Consider the following 20,209-nt stretch of genomic DNA (forward strand, 5'->3'; position numbering starts at 1 on the left):
AGCGATGCGATGTGTTCAATTCTTATGCAGTAACTCTATCACCCAGTGTGTGCCGGATACAAAATCATCTCAGGCTGGGCTTTCACGCAGCCCTGGGGCATTTTGTTGCCGGTTAAATCGGTCGTTTTGGGCGTGGTATTAATAAAGCCAAGAGCGCGGGCCCGATCCCCATATGGGCCATCCCAATTTTTCATAATTTTTATTCGGTTAGTAGTAACTTTTACAATCAAATCTTGATAACGAAACAAATCCACACGGAATCCCAAGGGATGGCAATTATTTGGAATAACAGCCATTGCTTCTTTGCCGACGGTGTGCAGAGCACAACTTTCTGTTTATACGTGTTTCTTGCTTTGCTGATAACCGCTGAACTGGAGACCTGTTCCCGTCAATGGTTATAAGCAGAACAGACATTTAGAACGGTTCTGTCGCCCGGAGATGGGCAAAAGGCTGCAGTTCATGACAAAAGCAACAAATGAAATGTTCACACGGTACCGAGAGTGAAAATTCCCGGAAAAAGGAGAGAATGAAATGGATTTCAGTGGAAGCCTAGGCGCACTTAACGCTGTGATTGCGCGGACATGTCTTTGGTGTTCTCCACAAAAACTGCCATTTGCTGCGAACAGATTTCCCTGGCGCGAATGTGATGAGAATTTCGAAACAGCAAGGAGGAAAGACTGGGTAGGTCTGCTTGCTCGCACAGACATTTGCAGCAGCTTCCCTGGTGGTCTAGTGGTTAGGATTCGGCGCTTTCACCGCCGCGGCCCGGGTTCGATTCCCGGTCAGGGAACATTGTATTTGCGGTGCTTCGAAATGCAATGCTGTTCCTGAAGAAGCTTGCAGCTCACCTCGCTGTTGTTGCCCCAACCATCAGCAGCGTGTCATGACACAACAGACACTTCTGTTTTAAAATCTGCACTAAATGACAAGATCTCGCTCAACAAGTGGAACTCCAATTGCTGATAGACAACGTAAATTTTGCCAATCATGGCTATCTTTAGTCTTCCAGGTACCTATTTGCGCCACAGCACTCGGGCTTATCATCAATCAATGCATTGCCACTGTGGAAATATTCAGCATTTTAAACTTCGCAACGTGTGGAAGACTGGAATCAGGGAATGCCTGGACCATGGGCACTGATAATTTATCCTTGAGCATTCATTTGGCCTGGGCTCCTTTATATTGAACATTGGCTCACTGCATATCAATGTTTAGCGTTCACAGGCGATTTCCAAGATCTGAATTTCCCGGCAGAGAATTCATGGAGTTTTTGATCTAACCGAGATTCACCATCACTAACGTTGATTCGCGACTCTTATCTCTCTTCATCATATCACTGCTAAGGACTGAACCTGCTTTAATTTCACATTGGCTCGGGGTCAGTGCGGCTCAATAGGACTTCGGCCCGTCTCCCTTTCACAACCCATCAGTGCCGAGAACAGAAGAGGGAATTTTGCTGACATGTTATGTTCTGAAACAGTTATAAACTCTCCAGTATATTTCACTGTGTCTTCAGCACTGTGAGATCTAGCCTGGGGTGCAATCTTTGTATCTTTATGAACACTTCAGCAGAATATTAAATGAACATATGGAACTACAATTGCTGATTGACACTGTACGGTTTGCCAACATTTAAGTGCATTGTGAGAACAATCAAAATGATCATTATTCTTCCATGTACGTTCATGCGCGGCATCACCCTAACAAACCGAGCTGATCACAGCCCGGCGATCAGTCAATTCATTGCCAGTGCGGAAAAATGCAAATTTTCAACTTAGCAACGTGCACAATACCGGAATCAGAGAGTGCCTGGATCGTGGGCAATGATAAGTTAACATGAGCATAAAGATTTTCAATATCATTATACATTACATGAACACATCCGGAGCTCATTGCCCAGAAATGAGGACTGAGTGTGCGGGGCAATTCCTTCCGGGGTTTAAGTTTTCTTTCAAAAAGGTGTGAGAAAGTTTTGCTTCGTTTTCTGTCGGGCCGAAGTAGCTCAGTTGGGAGAGCGTTAGACTGAAGATCTAAAGGTCCCTGGTTCAATCCCGGGTTTCGGCAATATCTGGTGATTTTGCGTTTCCTTCATTTTAAGGGGAGAAGCTGGTTTGATATCGAGACAGTGCTTGAGGGATGGGCTGTTCAGCGGTTGCGTGATACTAATTTTCGACATGATTTTTTTTTAGATTCAGTGCTCTTTTTCTGTTACTTTCTATTTATACTCTGCCCAGTTTTCTATATGAAGAGTGAACAATGTTTTAGCGATGCGATGTGTTCAATTCTTATGCAGTAACTCTATCACCCAGTGTGTGCCGGATACAAAATCATCTCAGGCTGGGCTTTCACGCAGCCCTGGGGCATTTTGTTGCCGGTTAAATCGGTCGTTTTGGGCGTGGTATTAATAAAGCCAAGAGCGCGGGCCCGATCCCCATATGGGCCATCCCAATTTTTCATAATTTTTATTCGGTTAGTAGTAACTTTTACAATCAAATCTTGATAACGAAACAAATCCACACGGAATCCCAAGGGATGGCAATTATTTGGAATAACAGCCATTGCTTCTTTGCCGACGGTGTGCAGAGCACAACTTTCTGTTTATACGTGTTTCTTGCTTTGCTGATAACCGCTGAACTGGAGACCTGTTCCCGTCAATGGTTATAAGCAGAACAGACATTTAGAACGGTTCTGTCGCCCGGAGATGGGCAAAAGGCTGCAGTTCAGGACAAAAGCAACAAATGAAATGTTCACACGGTACCGAGAGTGAAAATTCCCGGAAAAAGGAGAGAATGAAATGGATTTCAGTGGAAGCCTAGGCGCACTTAACGCTGTGATTGCGCGGACATGTCTTTGGTGTTCTCCACAAAAACTGCCATTTGCTGCGAACAGATTTCCCTGGCGCGAATGTGATGAGAATTTCGAAACAGCAAGGAGGAAAGACTGGGTAGGTCTGCTTGCTCGCACAGACATTTGCAGCAGCTTCCCTGGTGGTCTAGTGGTTAGGATTCGGCGCTTTCACCGCCGCGGCCCGGGTTCGATTCCCGGTCAGAGAACATTGTATTTGCGATGCTTCGAAATGCAATGCTGTTCCTGAAGAGCTTGCAGCTCACCTCGCTGTTGTTGCCCCAACCATCAGCAGCGTGTCATGACACAACAGACACTTCTGTTTTAAAATCTGCACTAAATGACAAGATCTCGCTCAACAAGTGGAACTCCAATTGCTGATAGACAACGTAAATTTTGCCAATCATGGCTATCTTTAGTCTTCCAGGTACCTATTTGCGCCACAGCACTCGGGCTTATCATCAATCAATGCATTGCCACTGTGGAAATATTCAGCATTTTAAACTTCGCAACGTGTGGAAGACTGGAATCAGGGAATGCCTGGACCATGGGCACTGATAATTTATCCTTGAGCATTCATTTGGCCTGGGCTCCTTTATATTGAACATTGGCTCACTGCATATCAATGTTTAGCGTTCACAGGCGATTTCCAAGATCTGAATTTCCCGGCAGAGAATTCATGGAGTTTTTGATCTAACCGAGATTCACCATCACTAACGTTGATTCGCGACTCTTATCTCTCTTCATCATATCACTGCTAAGGACTGAACCTGCTTTAATTTCACATTGGCTCGGGGTCAGTGCGGCTCAATAGGACTTCGGCCCGTCTCCCTTTCACAACCCATCAGTGCCGAGAACAGAAGAGGGAATTTTGCTGACATGTTATGTTCTGAAACAGTTATAAACTCTCCAGTATATTTCACTGTGTCTTCAGCACTGTGAGATCTAGCCTGGGGTGCAATCTTTGTATCTTTATGAACACTTCAGCAGAATATTAAATGAACATATGGAACTACAATTGCTGATTGACACTGTACGGTTTGCCAACATTTAAGTGCATTGTGAGAACAATCAAAATGATCATTATTCTTCCATGTACGTTCATGCGCGGCATCACCCTAACAAACCGAGCTGATCACAGCCCGGCGATCAGTCAATTCATTGCCAGTGCGGAAAAATGCAAATTTTCAACTTAGCAACGTGCACAATACCGGAATCAGAGAGTGCCTGGATCGTGGGCAATGATAAGTTAACATGAGCATAAAGATTTTCAATATCATTATACATTACATGAACACATCCGGAGCTCATTGCCCAGAAATGAGGACTGAGTGTGCGGGGCAATTCCTTCCGGGGTTTAAGTTTTCTTTCAAAAAGGTGTGAGAAAGTTTTGCTTCGTTTTCTGTCGGGCCGAAGTAGCTCAGTTGGGAGAGCGTTAGACTGAAGATCTAAAGGTCCCTGGTTCAATCCCGGGTTTCGGCAATATCTGGTGATTTTGCGTTTCCTTCATTTTAAGGGGAGAAGCTGGTTTGATATCGAGACAGTGCTTGAGGGATGGGCTGTTCAGCGGTTGCGTGATACTAATTTTCGACATGATTTTTTTTTAGATTCAGTGCTCTTTTTCTGTTACTTTCTATTTATACTCTGCCCAGTTTTCTATATGAAGAGTGAACAATGTTTTAGCGATGCGATGTGTTCAATTCTTATGCAGTAACTCTATCACCCAGTGTGTGCCGGATACAAAATCATCTCAGGCTGGGCTTTCACGCAGCCCTGGGGCATTTTGTTGCCGGTTAAATCGGTCGTTTTGGGCGTGGTATTAATAAAGCCAAGAGCGCGGGCCCGATCCCCATATGGGCCATCCCAATTTTTCATAATTTTTATTCGGTTAGTAGTAACTTTTACAATCAAATCTTGATAACGAAACAAATCCACACGGAATCCCAAGGGATGGCAATTATTTGGAATAACAGCCATTGCTTCTTTGCCGACGGTGTGCAGAGCACAACTTTCTGTTTATACGTGTTTCTTGCTTTGCTGATAACCGCTGAACTGGAGACCTGTTCCCGTCAATGGTTATAAGCAGAACAGACATTTAGAACGGTTCTGTCGCCCGGAGATGGGCAAAAGGCTGCAGTTCAGGACAAAAGCAACAAATGAAATGTTCACACGGTACCGAGAGTGAAAATTCCCGGAAAAAGGAGAGAATGAAATGGATTTCAGTGGAAGCCTAGGCGCACTTAACGCTGTGATTGCGCGGACATGTCTTTGGTGTTCTCCACAAAAACTGCCATTTGCTGCGAACAGATTTCCCTGGCGCGAATGTGATGAGAATTTCGAAACAGCAAGGAGGAAAGACTGGGTAGGTCTGCTTGCTCGCACAGACATTTGCAGCAGCTTCCCTGGTGGTCTAGTGGTTAGGATTCGGCGCTTTCACCGCCGCGGCCCGGGTTCGATTCCCGGTCAGGGAACATTGTATTTGCGGTGCTTCGAAATGCAATGCTGTTCCTGAAGAAGCTTGCAGCTCACCTCGCTGTTGTTGCCCCAACCATCAGCAGCGTGTCATGACACAACAGACACTTCTGTTTTAAAATCTGCACTAAATGACAAGATCTCGCTCAACAAGTGGAACTCCAATTGCTGATAGACAACGTAAATTTTGCCAATCATGGCTATCTTTAGTCTTCCAGGTACCTATTTGCGCCACAGCACTCGGGCTTATCATCAATCAATGCATTGCCACTGTGGAAATATTCAGCATTTTAAACTTCGCAACGTGTGGAAGACTGGAATCAGGGAATGCCTGGACCATGGGCACTGATAATTTATCCTTGAGCATTCATTTGGCCTGGGCTCCTTTATATTGAACATTGGCTCACTGCATATCAATGTTTAGCGTTCACAGGCGATTTCCAAGATCTGAATTTCCCGGCAGAGAATTCATGGAGTTTTTGATTTAACCGAGATTCACCATCACTAACGTTGATTCGCGACTCTTATCTCTCTTCATCATATCACTGCTAAGGACTGAACCTGCTTTAATTTCACTTTGGCTCGGGGTCAGTGCGGCTCAATAGGACTTCGGCCCGTCTCCCTTTCACAACCCATCAGTGCCGAGAACAGAAGAGGGAATTTTGCTGACATGTTATGTTCTGAAACAGTTATAAACTCTCCAGTATATTTCACTGTGTCTTCAGCACTGTGAGATCTAGCCTGGGGTGCAATCTTTGTATCTTTATGAACACTTCAGCAGAATATTAAATGAACATATGGAACTACAATTGCTGATTGACACTGTACGGTTTGCCAACATTTAAGTGCATTGTGAGAACAATCAAAATGATCATTATTCTTCCATGTACGTTCATGCGCGGCATCACCCTAACAAACCGAGCTGATCACAGCCCGGCGATCAGTCAATTCATTGCCAGTGCGGAAAAATGCAAATTTTCAACTTAGCAACGTGCACAATACCGGAATCAGAGAGTGCCTGGATCGTGGGCAATGATAAGTTAACATGAGCATAAAGATTTTCAATATCATTATACATTACATGAACACATCCGGAGCTCATTGCCCAGAAATGAGGACTGAGTGTGCGGGGCAATTCCTTCCGGGGTTTAAGTTTTCTTTCAAAAAGGTGTGAGAAAGTTTTGCTTCGTTTTCTGTCGGGCCGAAGTAGCTCAGTTGGGAGAGCGTTAGACTGAAGATCTAAAGGTCCCTGGTTCAATCCCGGGTTTCGGCAATATCTGGTGATTTTGCGTTTCCTTCATTTTAAGGGGAGAAGCTGGTTTGATATCGAGACAGTGCTTGAGGGATGGGCTGTTCAGCGGTTGCGTGATACTAATTTTCGACATGATTTTTTTTTAGATTCAGTGCTCTTTTTCTGTTACTTTCTATTTATACTCTGCCCAGTTTTCTATATGAAGAGTGAACAATGTTTTAGCGATGCGATGTGTTCAATTCTTATGCAGTAACTCTATCACCCAGTGTGTGCCGGATACAAAATCATCTCAGGCTGGGCTTTCACGCAGCCCTGGGGCATTTTGTTGCCGGTTAAATCGGTCGTTTTGGGCGTGGTATTAATAAAGCCAAGAGCGCGGGCCCGATCCCCATATGGGCCATCCCAATTTTTCATAATTTTTATTCGGTTAGTAGTAACTTTTACAATCAAATCTTCATAACGAAACAAATCCACACGGAATCCCAAGGGATGGCAATTATTTGGAATAACAGCCATTGCTTCTTTGCCGACGGTGTGCAGAGCACAACTTTCTGTTTATACGTGTTTCTTGCTTTGCTGATAACCGCTGAACTGGAGACCTGTTCCCGTCAATGGTTATAAGCAGAACAGACATTTAGAACGGTTCTGTCGCCCGGAGATGGGCAAAAGGCTGCAGTTCAGGACAAAAGCACCAAATGAAATGTTCACACGGTACCGAGAGTGAAAATTCCCGGAAAAAGGAGAGAATGAAATGGATTTCAGTGCAAGCCTAGGCGCACTTAACGCTGTGATTGCGCGGACATGTCTTTGGTGTTCTCCACAAAAACTGCCATTTGCTGCGAACAGATTTCCCTGGCGCGAATGTGATGAGAATTTCGAAACAGCAAGGAGGAAAGACTGGGTAGGTCTGCTTGCTCGCACAGACATTTGCAGCAGCTTCCCTGGTGGTCTAGTGGTTAGGATTCGGCGCTTTCACCGCCGCGGCCCGGGTTCGATTCCCGGTCAGAGAACATTGTATTTGCGATGCTTCGAAATGCAATGCTGTTCCTGAAGAGCTTGCAGCTCACCTCGCTGTTGTTGCCCCAACCATCAGCAGCGTGTCATGACACTTCTGTTTTAAAATCTGCACTAAATGACAAGATCTCGCTCAACAAGTGGAACTCCAATTGCTGATAGACAACGTAAATTTTGCCAATCATGGCTATCTTTAGTCTTCCAGGTACCTATTTGCGCCACAGCACTCGGGCTTATCATCAATCAATGCATTGCCACTGTGGAAATATTCAGCATTTTAAACTTCGCAACGTGTGGAAGACTGGAATCAGGGAATGCCTGGACCATGGGCACTGATAATTTATCCTTGAGCATTCATTTGGCCTGGGCTCCTTTATATTGAACATTGGCTCACTGCATATCAATGTTTAGCGTTCACAGGCGATTTCCAAGATCTGAATTTCCCGGCAGAGAATTCATGGAGTTTTTGATCTAACCGAGATTCACCATCACTAACGTTGATTCGCGACTCTTATCTCTCTTCATCATATCACTGCTAAGGACTGAACCTGCTTTAATTTCACATTGGCTCGGGGTCAGTGCGGCTCAATAGGACTTCGGCCCGTCTCCCTTTCACAACCCATCAGTGCCGAGATCAGAAGAGGGAATTTTGCTGACATGTTATGTTCTGAAACAGTTATAAACTCTCCAGTATATTTCACTGTGTCTTCAGCACTGTGAGATCTAGCCTGGGGTGCAATCTTTGTATCTTTATGAACACTTCAGCAGAATATTAAATGAACATATGGAACTACAATTGCTGATTGACACTGTACGGTTTGCCAACATTTAAGTGCATTGTGAGAACAATCAAAATGATCATTATTCTTCCATGTACGTTCATGCGCGGCATCACCCTAACAAACCGAGCTGATCACAGCCCGGCGATCAGTCAATTCATTGCCAGTGCGGAAAAATGCAAATTTTCAACTTAGCAACGTGCACAATACCGGAATCAGAGAGTGCCTGGATCGTGGGCAATGATAAGTTAACATGAGCATAAAGATTTTCAATATCATTATACATTACATGAACACATCCGGAGCTCATTGCCCAGAAATGAGGACTGAGTGTGCGGGGCAATTCCTTCCGGGGTTTAAGTTTTCTTTCAAAAAGGTGTGAGAAAGTTTTGCTTCGTTTTCTGTCGGGCCGAAGTAGCTCAGTTGGGAGAGCGTTAGACTGAAGATCTAAAGGTCCCTGGTTCAATCCCGGGTTTCGGCAATATCTGGTGATTTTGCGTTTCCTTCATTTTAAGGGGAGAAGCTGGTTTGATATCGAGACAGTGCTTGAGGGATGGGCTGTTCAGCGGTTGCGTGATACTAATTTTCGACATGATTTTTTTTTAGATTCAGTGCTCTTTTTCTGTTACTTTCTATTTATACTCTGCCCAGTTTTCTATATGAAGAGTGAACAATGTTTTAGCGATGCGATGTGTTCAATTCTTATGCAGTAACTCTATCACCCAGTGTGTGCCGGATACAAAATCATCTCAGGCTGGGCTTTCACGCAGCCCTGGGGCATTTTGTTGCCGGTTAAATCGGTCGTTTTGGGCGTGGTATTAATAAAGCCAAGAGCGCGGGCCCGATCCCCATATGGGCCATCCCAATTTTTCATAATTTTTATTCGGTTAGTAGTAACTTTTACAATCAAATCTTGATAACGAAACAAATCCACACGGAATCCCAAGGGATGGCAATTATTTGGAATAACAGCCATTGCTTCTTTGCCGACGGTTTGCAGAGCACAACTTTCTGTTTATACGTGTTTCTTGCTTTGCTGATAACCGCTGAACTGGAGACCTGTTCCCGTCAATGGTTATAAGCAGAACAGACATTTAGAACGGTTCTGTCGCCCGGAGATGGGCAAAAGGCTGCAGTTCAGGACAAAAGCAACAAATGAAATGTTCACACGGTACCGAGAGTGAAAATTCCCGGAAAAAGGAGAGAATGAAATGGATTTCAGTGGAAGCCTAGGCGCACTTAACGCTGTGATTGCGCGGACATGTCTTTGGTGTTCTCCACAAAAACTGCCATTTGCTGCGAACAGATTTCCCTGGCGCGAATGTGATGAGAATTTCGAAACAGCAAGGAGGAAAGACTGGGTAGGTCTGCTTGCTCGCACAGACATTTGCAGCAGCTTCCCTGGTGGTCTAGTGGTTAGGATTCGGCGCTTTCACCGCCGCGGCCCGGGTTCGATTCCCGGTCAGGGAACATTGTATTTGCGGTGCTTCGAAATGCAATGCTGTTCCTGAAGAAGCTTGCAGCTCACCTCGCTGTTGTTGCCCCAACCATCAGCAGCGTGTCATGACACAACAGACACTTCTGTTTTAAAATCTGCACTAAATGACAAGATCTCGCTCAACAAGTGGAACTCCAATTGCTGATAGACAACGTAAATTTTGCCAATCATGGCTATCTTTAGTCTTCCAGGTACCTATTTGCGCCACAGCACTCGGGCTTATCATCAATCAATGCATTGCCACTGTGGAAATATTCAGCATTTTAAACTTCGCAACGTGTGGAAGACTGGAATCAGGGAATGCCTGGACCATGGGCACTGATAATTTATCCTTGAGCATTCATTTGGCCTGGGCTCCTTTATATTGAACATTGGCTCACTGCATATCAATGTTTAGCGTTCACAGGCGATTTCCAAGATCTGAATTTCCCGGCAGAGAATTCATGGAGTTTTTGATTTAACCGAGATTCACCATCACTAACGTTGATTCGCGACTCTTATCTCTCTTCATCATATCACTGCTAAGGACTGAACCTGCTTTAATTTCACTTTGGCTCGGGGTCAGTGCGGCTCAATAGGACTTCGGCCCGTCTCCCTTTCACAACCCATCAGTGCCGAGAACAGAAGAGGGAATTTTGCTGACATGTTATGTTCTGAAACAGTTATAAACTCTCCAGTATATTTCACTGTGTCTTCAGCACTGTGAGATCTAGCCTGGGGTGCAATCTTTGTATCTTTATGAACACTTCAGCAGAATATTAAATGAACATATGGAACTACAATTGCTGATTGACACTGTACGGTTTGCCAACATTTAAGTGCATTGTGAGAACAATCAAAATGATCATTATTCTTCCATGTACGTTCATGCGCGGCATCACCCTAACAAACCGAGCTGATCACAGCCCGGCGATCAGTCAATTCATTGCCAGTGCGGAAAAATGCAAATTTTCAACTTAGCAACGTGCACAATACCGGAATCAGAGAGTGCCTGGATCGTGGGCAATGATAAGTTAACATGAGCATAAAGATTTTCAATATCATTATACATTACATGAACACATCCGGAGCTCATTGCCCAGAAATGAGGACTGAGTGTGCGGGGCAATTCCTTCCGGGGTTTAAGTTTTCTTTCAAAAAGGTGTGAGAAAGTTTTGCTTCGTTTTCTGTCGGGCCGAAGTAGCTCAGTTGGGAGAGCGTTAGACTGAAGATCTAAAGGTCCCTGGTTCAATCCCGGGTTTCGGCAATATCTGGTGATTTTGCGTTTCCTTCATTTTAAGGGGAGAAGCTGGTTTGATATCGAGACAGTGCTTGAGGGATGGGCTGTTCAGCGGTTGCGTGATACTAATTTTCGACATGATTTTTTTTTAGATTCAGTGCTCTTTTTCTGTTACTTTCTATTTATACTCTGCCCAGTTTTCTATATGAAGAGTGAACAATGTTTTAGCGATGCGATGTGTTCAATTCTTATGCAGTAACTCTATCACCCAGTGTGTGCCGGATACAAAATCATCTCAGGCTGGGCTTTCACGCAGCCCTGGGGCATTTTGTTGCCGGTTAAATCGGTCGTTTTGGGCGTGGTATTAATAAAGCCAAGAGCGCGGGCCCGATCCCCATATGGGCCATCCCAATTTTTCATAATTTTTATTCGGTTAGTAGTAACTTTTACAATCAAATCTTCATAACGAAACAAATCCACACGGAATCCCAAGGGATGGCAATTATTTGGAATAACAGCCATTGCTTCTTTGCCGACGGTGTGCAGAGCACAACTTTCTGTTTATACGTGTTTCTTGCTTTGCTGATAACCGCTGAACTGGAGACCTGTTCCCGTCAATGGTTATAAGCAGAACAGACATTTAGAACGGTTCTGTCGCCCGGAGATGGGCAAAAGGCTGCAGTTCAGGACAAAAGCACCAAATGAAATGTTCACACGGTACCGAGAGTGAAAATTCCCGGAAAAAGGAGAGAATGAAATGGATTTCAGTGGAAGCCTAGGCGCACTTAACGCTGTGATTGCGCGGACATGTCTTTGGTGTTCTCCACAAAAACTGCCATTTGCTGCGAACAGATTTCCCTGGCGCGAATGTGATGAGAATTTCGAAACAGCAAGGAGGAAAGACTGGGTAGGTCTGCTTGCTCGCACAGACATTTGCAGCAGCTTCCCTGGTGGTCTAGTGGTTAGGATTCGGCGCTTTCACCGCCGCGGCCCGGGTTCGATTCCCGGTCAGAGAACATTGTATTTGCGATGCTTCGAAATGCAATGCTGTTCCTGAAGAGCTTGCAGCTCACCTCGCTGTTGTTGCCCCAACCATCAGCAGCGTGTCATGACACAACAGACACTTCTGTTTTAAAATCTGCACTAAATGACAAGATCTCGCTCAACAAGTGGAACTCCAATTGCTGATAGACAACGTAAATTTTGCCAATCATGGCTATCTTTAGTCTTCCAGGTACCTATTTGCGCCACAGCACTCGGGCTTATCATCAATCAATGCATTGCCACTGTGGAAATATTCAGCATTTTAAACTTCGCAACGTGTGGAAGACTGGAATCAGGGAATGCCTGGACCATGGGCACTGATAATTTATCCTTGAGCATTCATTTGGCCTGGGCTCCTTTATATTGAACATTGGCTCACTGCATATCAATGTTTAGCGTTCACAGGCGATTTCCAAGATCTGAATTTCCCGGCAGAGAATTCATGGAGTTTTTGATCTAACCGAGATTCACCATCACTAACGTTGATTCGCGACTCTTATCTCTCTTCATCATATCACTGCTAAGGACTGAACCTGCTTTAATTTCACATTGGCTCGGGGTCAGTGCGGCTCAATAGGACTTCGGCCCGTCTCCCTTTCACAACCCATCAGTGCCGAGATCAGAAGAGGGAATTTTGCTGACATGTTATGTTCTGAAACAGTTATAAACTCTCCAGTATATTTCACTGTGTCTTCAGCACTGTGAGATCTAGCCTGGGGTGCAATCTTTGTATCTTTATGAACACTTCAGCAGAATATTAAATGAACATATGGAACTACAATTGCTGATTGACACTGTACGGTTTGCCAACATTTAAGTGCATTGTGAGAACAATCAAAATGATCATTATTCTTCCATGTACGTTCATGCGCGGCATCACCCTAACAAACCGAGCTGATCACAGCCCGGCGATCAGTCAATTCATTGCCAGTGCGGAAAAATGCAAATTTTCAACTTAGCAACGTGCACAATACCGGAATCAGAGAGTGCCTGGATCGTGGGCAATGATAAGTTAACATGAGCATAAAGATTTTCAATATCATTATACATTACATGAACACATCCGGAGCTCATTGCCCAGAAATGAGGACTGAGTGTGCGGGGCAATTCCTTCCGGGGTTTAAGTTTTCTTTCAAAAAGGTGTGAGAAAGTTTTGCTTCGTTTTCTGTCGGGCCGAAGTAGCTCAGTTGGGAGAGCGTTAGACTGAAGATCTAAAGGTCCCTGGTTCAATCCCGGGTTTCGGCAATATCTGGTGATTTTGCGTTTCCTTCATTTTAAGGGGAGAAGCTGGTTTGATATCGAGACAGTGCTTGAGGGATGGGCTGTTCAGCGGTTGCGTGATACTAATTTTCGACATGATTTTTTTTTAGATTCAGTGCTCTTTTTCTGTTACTTTCTATTTATACTCTGCCCAGTTTTCTATATGAAGAGTGAACAATGTTTTAGCGATGCGATGTGTTCAATTCTTATGCAGTAACTCTATCACCCAGTGTGTGCCGGATACAAAATCATCTCAGGCTGGGCTTTCACGCAGCCCTGGGGCATTTTGTTGCCGGTTAAATCGGTCGTTTTGGGCGTGGTATTAATAAAGCCAAGAGCGCGGGCCCGATCCCCATATGGGCCATCCCAATTTTTCATAATTTTTATTCGGTTAGTAGTAACTTTTACAATCAAATCTTGATAACGAAACAAATCCACACGGAATCCCAAGGGATGGCAATTATTTGGAATAACAGCCATTGCTTCTTTGCCGACGGTGTGCAGAGCACAACTTTCTGTTTATACGTGTTTCTTGCTTTGCTGATAACCGCTGAACTGGAGACCTGTTCCCGTCAATGGTTATAAGCAGAACAGACATTTAGAACGGTTCTGTCGCCCGGAGATGGGCAAAAGGCTGCAGTTCAGGACAAAAGCAACAAATGAAATGTTCACACGGTACCGAGAGTGAAAATTCCCGGAAAAAGGAGAGAATGAAATGGATTTCAGTGGAAGCCTAGGCGCACTTAACGCTGTGATTGCGCGGACATGTCTTTGGTGTTCTCCACAAAAACTGCCATTTGCTGCGAACAGATTTCCCTGGCGCGAATGTGATGAGAATTTCGAAACAGCAAGGAGGAAAGACTGGGTAGGTCTGCTTGCTCGCACAGACATTTGCAGCAGCTTCCCTGGTGGTCTAGTGGTTAGGATTCGGCGCTTTCACCGCCGCGGCCCGGGTTCGATTCCCGGTCAGGGAACATTGTATTTGCGGTGCTTCGAAATGCAATGCTGTTCCTGAAGAAGCTTGCAGCTCACCTCGCTGTTGTTGCCCCAACCATCAGCAGCGTGTCATGACACAACAGACACTTCTGTTTTAAAATCTGCACTAAATGACAAGATCTCGCTCAACAAGTGGAACTCCAATTGCTGATAGACAACGTAAATTTTGCCAATCATGGCTATCTTTAGTCTTCCAGGTACCTATTTGCGCCACAGCACTCGGGCTTATCATCAATCAATGCATTGCCACTGTGGAAATATTCAGCATTTTAAACTTCGCAACGTGTGGAAGACTGGAATCAGGGAATGCCTGGACCATGGGCACTGATAATTTATCCTTGAGCATTCATTTGGCCTGGGCTCCTTTATATTGAACATTGGCTCACTGCATATCAATGTTTAGCGTTCACAGGCGATTTCCAAGATCTGAATTTCCCGGCAGAGAATTCATGGAGTTTTTGATTTAACCGAGATTCACCATCACTAACGTTGATTCGCGACTCTTATCTCTCTTCATCATATCACTGCTAAGGACTGAACCTGCTTTAATTTCACTTTGGCTCGGGGTCAGTGCGGCTCAATAGGACTTCGGCCCGTCTCCCTTTCACAACCCATCAGTGCCGAGAACAGAAGAGGGAATTTTGCTGACATGTTATGTTCTGAAACAGTTATAAACTCTCCAGTATATTTCACTGTGTCTTCAGCACTGTGAGATCTAGCCTGGGGTGCAATCTTTGTATCTTTATGAACACTTCAGCAGAATATTAAATGAACATATGGAACTACAATTGCTGATTGACACTGTACGGTTTGCCAACATTTAAGTGCATTGTGAGAACAATCAAAATGATCATTATTCTTCCATGTACGTTCATGCGCGGCATCACCCTAACAAACCGAGCTGATCACAGCCCGGCGATCAGTCAATTCATTGCCAGTGCGGAAAAATGCAAATTTTCAACTTAGCAACGTGCACGATACCGGAATCAGAGAGTGCCTGGATCGTGGGCAATGATAAGTTAACATGAGCATAAAGATTTTCAATATCATTATACATTACATGAACACATCCGGAGCTCATTGCCCCGAAATGAGGACTGAGTGTGCGGGGCAATTCCTTCCGGGGTTTAAGTTTTCTTTAAAAACGGTGTGAGAAAGTTTTGCTTCGTTTTCTGTCGGGCCGAAATAGCTCAGTTGGGAGAGCGTTAGACTGAAGATCTAAAGGTCCCTGGTTCAATCCCGGGTTTCGGCAATATCTGGTGATTTTGCGTTTCCTTCATATTAAGGGGAGAAGCTGGTTTGATATCGAGACAGTGCTTGAGGGATGGACTGTTCAGCGGTTGCGTGATACTAATTTTCGACATGATTTTTTTTTAGATTCAGTGCTCTTTTTCTGTTACTTTCTATTTATACTCTGCCCAGTTTTCTATATGAAGAGTGAACAATGTTTTAGCGATGCGATGTGTTCAATTCTTATGCAGTAACTCTATCACCCAGTGTGTGCCGGATACAAAATCATCTCAGGCTGGGCTTTCACGCAGCCCTGGGGCATTTTGTTGCCGGTTAAATCGATCGTTTTGGGCGTGGTATTAATAAAGCCAAGAGCGCGGGCCCGATCCCCATATGGGCCATCCCAATTTTTCATAATTTTTATTCGGTTAGTAGTAACTTTTACAATCAAATCTTGATAACGAAACAAATCCACACGGAATCCCAAGGGATGGCAATTATTTGGAATAACAGCCATTGCTTCTTTGCCGACGGTGTGCAGAGCACAACTTTCTGTTTATACGTGTTTCTTGCTTTGCTGATAACCGCTGAACTGGAGACCTGTTCCCGTCAATGGTTATAAGCAGAACAGACATTTAGAACGGTTCTGTCGCCCGGAGATGGGCAAAAGGCTGCAGTTCAGGACAAAAGCAACAAATGAAATGTTCACACGGTACCGAGAGTGAAAATTCCCGGAAAAAGGAGAGAATGAAATGGATTTCAGTGGAAGCCTAGGCGCACTTAACGCTGTGATTGCGCGGACATGTCTTTGGTGTTCTCCACAAAAACTGCCATTTGCTGCGAACAGATTTCCCTGGCGCGAATGTGATGAGAATTTCGAATCAGCAAGGAGGAAAGACTGGGTAGGTCTGCTTGCTGGCACAGACATTTGCAGCAGCTTCCCTGGTGGTCTAGTGGTTAGGATTCGGCGCTTTCACCGCCGCGGCCCGGGTTCGATTCCCGGTCAGGGAACATTGTATTTGCGGTGCTTCGAAATGCAATGCTGTTCCTGAAGAAGCTTGCAGCTCACCTCGCTGTTGTTGCCCCAACCATCAGCAGCGTGTCATGACACAACAGACACTTCTGTTTTAAAATCTGCACTAAATGACAAGATCTCGCTCAACAAGTGGAACTCCAATTGCTGATAGACAACGTAAATTTTGCCAATCATGGCTATCTTTAGTCTTCCAGGTACGTATTTGCGCCACAGCACTCGGGCTTATCATCAATCAATGCATTGCCACTGTGGAAATATTCAGCATTTTAAACTTCACAACGTGTGGAAGACTGGAATCAGGGAATGCCTGGACCATGGGCACTGATAATTTATCCTTGAGCATTCATTTGGCCTGGGCTCCTTTATATTGAACATTGGCTCACTGCATATCAATGTTTAGCGTTCACAGGCGATTTCCAAGATCTGAATTTCCCGGCAGAGAATTCATGGAGTTTTTGATTTCACCGAGATTCACCATCACTAACGTTGATTCGCGACTCTTATCTCTCTTCATCATATCACTGCTAAGGACTGAACCTGCTTTAATTTCACTTTGGCTCGGGGTCAATGCGGCTCAATAGGACTTCGGCCCGTCTCCCTTTCACAACCCATCAGTGCCGAGAACAGAAGAGGGAATTTTGCTGACATGTTATGTTCTGAAACAGTTATAAACTCTCCAGTATATTTCACTGTGTCTTCAGCACTGTGAGATCTAGCCTGGGGTGCAATCTTTGTATCTTTATGAACACTTCAGCAGAATATTAAATGAACATATGGAACTACAATTGCTGATTGACACTGTACGGTTTGCCAACATTTAAGTGCATTGTGAGAACAATCAAAATGATCATTATTCTTCCATGTACGTTCATGCGCGGCATCACCCTAACAAACCGAGCTGATCACAGCCCGGCGATCAGTCAATTCATTGCCAGTGCGGAAAAATGCAAATTTTCAACTTAGCAACGTGCACGATACCGGAATCAGAGAGTGCCTGGATCGTGGGCAATGATAAGTTAACATGAGCATAAAGATTTTCAATATCATTATACATTACATGAACACATCCGGAGCTCATTGCCCCGAAATGAGGACTGAGTGTGCGGGGCAATTCCTTCCGGGGTTTAAGTTTTCTTTAAAAACGGTGTGAGAAAGTTTTGCTTCGTTTTCTGTCGGGCCGAAATAGCTCAGTTGGGAGAGCGTTAGACTGAAGATCTAAAGGTCCCTGGTTCAATCCCGGGTTTCGGCAATATCTGGTGATTTTGCGTTTCCTTCATTTTAAGGGGAGAAGCTGGTTTGATATCGAGACAGTGCTTGAGGGATGGGCTGTTCAGCGGTTGCGTGATACTAATTTTCGACATGATTTTTTTTTAGATTCAGTGCTCTTTTTCTGTTACTTTCTATTTATACTCTGCCCAGTTTTCTATATGAAGAGTGAACAATGTTTTAGCGATGCGATGTGTTCAATTCTTATGCAGTAACTCTATCACCCAGTGTGTGCCGGATACAAAATCATCTCAGGCTGGGCTTTCACGCAGCCCTGGGGCATTTTGTTGCCGGTTAAATCGGTCGTTTTGGGCGTGGTATTAATAAAGCCAAGAGCGCGGGCCCGATCCCCATATGGGCCATCCCAATTTTTCATAATTTTTATTCGGTTAGTAGTAACTTTTACAATCAAATCTTGATAACGAAACAAATCCACACGGAATCCCAAGGGATGGCAATTATTTGGAATAACAGCCATTGCTTCTTTGCCGACGGTGTGCAGAGCACAACTTTCTGTTTATACGTGTTTCTTGCTTTGCTGATAACCGCTGAACTGGAGACCTGTTCCCGTCAATGGTTATAAGCAGAACAGATATTTAGAACGGTTCTGTCGCCCGGAGATGGGCAAAAGGCTGCAGTTCAGGACAAAAGCAACAAATGAAATGTTCACACGGTACCGAGAGTGAAAATTCCCGGAAAAAGGAGAGAATGAAATGGATTTCAGTGGAAGCCTAGGCGCACTTAACGCTGTGATTGCGCGGACATGTCTTTGGTGTTCTCCACAAAAACTGCCATTTGCTGCGAACAGATTTCCCTGGCGCGAATGTGATGAGAATTTCGAAACAGCAAGGAGGAAAGACTGGGTAGGTCTGCTTGCTGGCAGAGACATTTGCAGCAGCTTCCCTGGTGGTCTAGTGGTTAGGATTCGGCGCTTTCACCGCCGCGGCCCGGGTTCGATTCCCGGTCAGGGAACATTGTATTTGCGGTGCTTCGAAATGCAATGCTGTTCCTGAAGAAGCTTGCAGCTCACCTCGCTGTTGTTGCCCCAACCATCAGCAGCGTGTCATGACACAACAGACACTTCTGTTTTAAAATCTGCACTAAATGACAAGATCTCGCTCAACAAGTGGAACTCCAATTGCTGATAGACAACGTAAATTTTGCCAATCATGGCTATCTTTAGTCTTCCAGGTACCTATTTGCGCCACAGCACTCGGGCTTATATTCAATCAATGCATTGCCACTGTGGAAATATTCAGCATTTTAAACTTCGCAACGTGTGGAAGACTGGAATCAGGGAATGCCTGGACCATGGGCACTGATAATTTATCCTTGAGCATTCATTTGGCCTGGGCTCCTTTATATTGAACATTGGCTCACTGCATATCAATGTTTAGCGTTCACAGGCGATTTCCAAGATCTGAATTTCCCGGCAGAGAATTCATGGAGTTTTTGATCTAACCGAGATTCACCATCACTAACGTTGATTCGCGACTCTTATCTCTCTTCATCATATCACTGCTAAGGACTGAACCTGCTTTAATTTCACATTGGCTCGGGGTCAGTGCGGCTCAATAGGACTTCGGCCCGTCTCCCTTTCACAACCCATCAGTGCCGAGAACAGAAGAGGGAATTTTGCTGACATGTTATGTTCTGAAACAGTTATAAACTCTCCAGTATATTTCACTGTGTCTTCAGCACTGTGAGATCTAGCCTGGGGTGCAATCTTTGTATCTTTATGAACACTTCAGCAGAATATTAAATGAACATATGGAACTACAATTGCTGATTGACACTGTACGGTTTGCCAACATTTAAGTGCATTGTGAGAACAATCAAAATGATCATTATTCTTCCATGTACGTTCATGCGCGGCATCACCCTAACAAACCGAGCTGATCACAGCCCGGCGATCAGTCAATTCATTGCCAGTGCGGAAAAATGCAAATTTTCAACTTAGCAACGTGCACAATACCGGAATCAGAGAGTGCCTGGATCGTGGGCAATGATAAGTTAACATGAGCATAAAGATTTTCAATATCATTATACATTACATGAACACATCCGGAGCTCATTGCCCCGAAATGAGGACTGAGTGTGCGGGGCAATTCCTTCCGGGGTTTAAGTTTTCTTTCAAAAAGGTGTGAGAAAGTTTTGCTTCGTTTTCTGTCGGGCCGAAATAGCTCAGTTGGGAGAGCGTTAGACTGAAGATCTAAAGGTCCCTGGTTCAATCCCGGGTTTCGGCAATATCTGGTGATTTTGCGTTTCCTTCATTTTAAGGGGAGAAGCTGGTTTGATA

General features: G+C 44.6%; 1 protein-coding gene and 18 non-coding genes across 19 annotated transcripts in view; 18 read left to right on the plus strand and 1 right to left on the minus strand.

Annotated features, from left to right (window-relative positions):
* The window catches only part of LOC139257944 (zinc finger protein 850-like), a gene marked incomplete at its 5' end in the record, with an annotated part of 812,458 nt that overhangs the window by 240,697 nt on the left and 551,552 nt on the right, over positions 1–20,209 (minus strand). The gene's annotated exons all lie outside the window — the stretch shown is intronic.
* On the plus strand, positions 719–790 carry trnae-uuc (transfer RNA glutamic acid (anticodon UUC)). The gene has a single exon. It is a non-coding gene; the product is annotated as a tRNA-Glu (tRNA).
* trnaf-gaa (transfer RNA phenylalanine (anticodon GAA)) lies at positions 1,992–2,064 on the plus strand. Its single transcript has one exon. It is a non-coding gene; the product is annotated as a tRNA-Phe (tRNA).
* On the plus strand, positions 2,982–3,053 carry trnae-uuc (transfer RNA glutamic acid (anticodon UUC)). The gene has a single exon. It is a non-coding gene; the product is annotated as a tRNA-Glu (tRNA).
* On the plus strand, positions 4,254–4,326 carry trnaf-gaa (transfer RNA phenylalanine (anticodon GAA)). Its single transcript has one exon. It is a non-coding gene; the product is annotated as a tRNA-Phe (tRNA).
* On the plus strand, positions 5,244–5,315 carry trnae-uuc (transfer RNA glutamic acid (anticodon UUC)). Its single transcript has one exon. It is a non-coding gene; the product is annotated as a tRNA-Glu (tRNA).
* Positions 6,517–6,589, plus strand: trnaf-gaa (transfer RNA phenylalanine (anticodon GAA)). Its single transcript has one exon. It is a non-coding gene; the product is annotated as a tRNA-Phe (tRNA).
* Positions 7,507–7,578, plus strand: trnae-uuc (transfer RNA glutamic acid (anticodon UUC)). Its single transcript has one exon. It is a non-coding gene; the product is annotated as a tRNA-Glu (tRNA).
* Positions 8,770–8,842, plus strand: trnaf-gaa (transfer RNA phenylalanine (anticodon GAA)). The gene has a single exon. It is a non-coding gene; the product is annotated as a tRNA-Phe (tRNA).
* trnae-uuc (transfer RNA glutamic acid (anticodon UUC)) lies at positions 9,760–9,831 on the plus strand. Its single transcript has one exon. It is a non-coding gene; the product is annotated as a tRNA-Glu (tRNA).
* On the plus strand, positions 11,033–11,105 carry trnaf-gaa (transfer RNA phenylalanine (anticodon GAA)). Its single transcript has one exon. It is a non-coding gene; the product is annotated as a tRNA-Phe (tRNA).
* Positions 12,023–12,094, plus strand: trnae-uuc (transfer RNA glutamic acid (anticodon UUC)). Its single transcript has one exon. It is a non-coding gene; the product is annotated as a tRNA-Glu (tRNA).
* On the plus strand, positions 13,295–13,367 carry trnaf-gaa (transfer RNA phenylalanine (anticodon GAA)). The gene has a single exon. It is a non-coding gene; the product is annotated as a tRNA-Phe (tRNA).
* On the plus strand, positions 14,285–14,356 carry trnae-uuc (transfer RNA glutamic acid (anticodon UUC)). The gene has a single exon. It is a non-coding gene; the product is annotated as a tRNA-Glu (tRNA).
* Positions 15,558–15,630, plus strand: trnaf-gaa (transfer RNA phenylalanine (anticodon GAA)). Its single transcript has one exon. It is a non-coding gene; the product is annotated as a tRNA-Phe (tRNA).
* Positions 16,548–16,619, plus strand: trnae-uuc (transfer RNA glutamic acid (anticodon UUC)). Its single transcript has one exon. It is a non-coding gene; the product is annotated as a tRNA-Glu (tRNA).
* Positions 17,821–17,893, plus strand: trnaf-gaa (transfer RNA phenylalanine (anticodon GAA)). Its single transcript has one exon. It is a non-coding gene; the product is annotated as a tRNA-Phe (tRNA).
* On the plus strand, positions 18,811–18,882 carry trnae-uuc (transfer RNA glutamic acid (anticodon UUC)). The gene has a single exon. It is a non-coding gene; the product is annotated as a tRNA-Glu (tRNA).
* trnaf-gaa (transfer RNA phenylalanine (anticodon GAA)) lies at positions 20,084–20,156 on the plus strand. Its single transcript has one exon. It is a non-coding gene; the product is annotated as a tRNA-Phe (tRNA).

Source organism: Pristiophorus japonicus, unplaced genomic scaffold (genome assembly GCF_044704955.1).
Source record: "Pristiophorus japonicus isolate sPriJap1 unplaced genomic scaffold, sPriJap1.hap1 HAP1_SCAFFOLD_94, whole genome shotgun sequence".
NCBI classification, from domain to species: Eukaryota; Metazoa; Chordata; class Chondrichthyes; family Pristiophoridae; genus Pristiophorus; species Pristiophorus japonicus.